Source organism: Schistocerca gregaria, chromosome 9 (genome assembly GCF_023897955.1).
Source record: "Schistocerca gregaria isolate iqSchGreg1 chromosome 9, iqSchGreg1.2, whole genome shotgun sequence".
Classification (NCBI taxonomy): Eukaryota; Metazoa; Arthropoda; class Insecta; order Orthoptera; family Acrididae; genus Schistocerca; species Schistocerca gregaria.
The window spans coordinates 256,125,935-256,128,366 of NC_064928.1; the positions used below are offsets into that span (position 1 = coordinate 256,125,935).

General features: G+C 43.7%; 1 non-coding gene across 1 annotated transcript; it reads right to left on the bottom strand.

Moving 5' to 3' along the window:
• Positions 1-1,660: 1,660 nt before the first annotated feature.
• Trnas-cga (transfer RNA serine (anticodon CGA)) lies at positions 1,661-1,735 on the bottom strand. The gene has a single exon. It is a non-coding gene; the product is annotated as a tRNA-Ser (tRNA).
• Positions 1,736-2,432: the final 697 nt, after the last annotated feature.

Here is a 2,432-nt window from a genome sequence, read left to right on the forward strand (position 1 = left end):
TTTGACGTTATTTTACCAGCTAACTAAAATAGGAAAGCCTTGAACTGCTTCCACTAAATTTAGTTAGTATTAACATTCTTTTACAGGGAGTGCATTGGAGCTGACGCTGAAATCATTAAGTATTTGGTTATATCATCGCTAGTCTCACTGAACTCTTCTGAATTCTACATGTCATGTGTCTCCTTACCAGCAACAGGTCCCAGGTTCAAACTAGTCTATTCCCTAAAAAAAACACACTCAGAGTGTCGTTGAGCGAAAGTGGCAGGGAGACACGATATAGAACAAACAGACACCACCCATAATATTAGACTGTCGGGAAGGTCGCAGTTCGTAGTAATAGACGACAAATCATAGAGTAAAACTGAAGTTATATCAGGTGTTCTTCAGGGAAGCGTTCTGGGACCTCTGCTGTTCCTGATCTATATAAATGGCCTGGGTGACAATCTGAGCAGTTCTCTTACGTTGTTCGCAGACGATGGTGCAATTTACCGTCTAGTAAGGTCATCCGAAGACCAGTATCAGCTGCAAACCGATTTAGAAAAGATTGCTGTATGGTGTGGCAGGTGGCAGTTGACGCTAAATAACGAAAAGTGTGAGGTGATTCACATGAGTTCCAAAAGAAATCCGTTGGAATTCGATTACTTGAGAAATAGCAGAATTCTCAAGGCTGTCAATTCAACTAAGTACCTGGGTGTTAAAATTACGAACAACTTCAGTTGGAAAGACCACATAGACAATATTGTGGGGAAGGCGAGCCAAAGGTTGCGTTTCATTGACAGGACACTTAGAAGATGTAACAAATTCACTAAAGAGACAGCTTACACTACACTCGTTCGTCCTCTGTTAGAATACTGCTGCGCGGTGTGGGATCCTTACCAGGTGGGATTCACAGAGGACATCGAAAGGGTGCACAAAAGGGCAGCTCGTTTTGTATTATCACGTAATAGGGGAGAGAGTGTGGCAGAGATGATACGCGAGTTGGGCTTGGAAGTCATTAAAGCAAAGGCCTTTTTTCGCCACGGCGAGATCTATTTACGAAATTTGAGTCACCAACTTTCTCTTCCGAATTCGAAACTATTTTGTTGAGCCCAACCTACATAGGTAGAAATGATCATCAAAATAAAATAAGAGAAATCAGAGCTCGAACAGAAAGATTTATGTATTCGTTTTTGCCGCGCGCTGTTCGGGAGTGGAATGGTAGAGAGATAGTATGATAGTGGTTGGATGAACCCTCTGCCAAGCACTTAAATGTGAATTGCAGAGTAATCATGTAGGTGTAGATGGCACAAAAAACGCCACACGATTAAGAAAGAAAATTGACCAATTGGGAATAGGACTTGCAGACTGAGGGTTAGTTATGTATATACACAGATAAGCCAAAACGTTCTGACCACCTGCTAAACAGCTTGTTTGTACGTATGGGCAACGAAATGCGTCACTGATTCTGCGTATCAGGAACCCGACACTTGGTAGCTTTGTGGGAGTGTGTGGCATTAGATACATATCCACAGGTCATGTAATTTACGTAAACAGCCGCTAATGCTTTGTGTATGTGGTGATGGTCCCTGATACTGACCTAAATGGGTACCACACTGCGCAGCAGTATTCCAGCAGAGGACGGACAAGTGTAATGTAAAACTTCCTGGCAGATTAAAAGTGTGTGCCGGGCCGAGACTCGAACTCGGGACCTTTGCCTTTCGCGGGCAAGTGCTCTACCAACTGAGCTACCCAAGCACGACTCACGCACCGTCCTCACAGCTTTACTTCTGCCAGTATCTCGCCTCCTACCTTCCAAACTTTACAGAAGCTCTCCTGCTAAGCCATGTCTCTACAATATCCTTTCTTTGAGGAGTGCTAGTTCTGCAAGGTTCGCAGGACAGCTTCTGTAAAGTTTGGAAGGTAGGAGACGAGGTACTGGTAGAAGTAAAGCTGTGAGGACGGGGCGTGAGTCGTGCTTGGGTAGCTCAGTTGGCAGAGCACTTGCCGGCGAAAGGCAAAGGTCCCGAGTTCGAGTCTCGGTCCGGCACACAGTTTTAATCTGCCAGGAAGCTCCATATCAGCGCACACTCTGCTGCAGAGTGAAAATCTCATTCAAGTGTAATGTAGGCTGTCTCTTTAGTGGGTTTGCCGCATCTTCTAAGTGTTCTGCCAACAAAGCGCATTCTTTGTTTCGCCTTCCCCACAATATTATAAAAAATGTGGTTTTTTTCAATTTAAGTTGCTCGTAATTGTAATTCTAGGTATTTAGTCGAATTGACAGCCCTTAGATTTGTGCGGTTTACCGTACACCCAAAATTTATCGGGTTTCCTGTAGTACCGGTGTGGATGTCCTAGCAGTTTTCTTTGTTTAGTGCCAATTGCCACCATACAGAAATTCTCTCTAGATCATTTTGTAATTGGAATTGATCGTCTGATAATTTTACTAGACAATA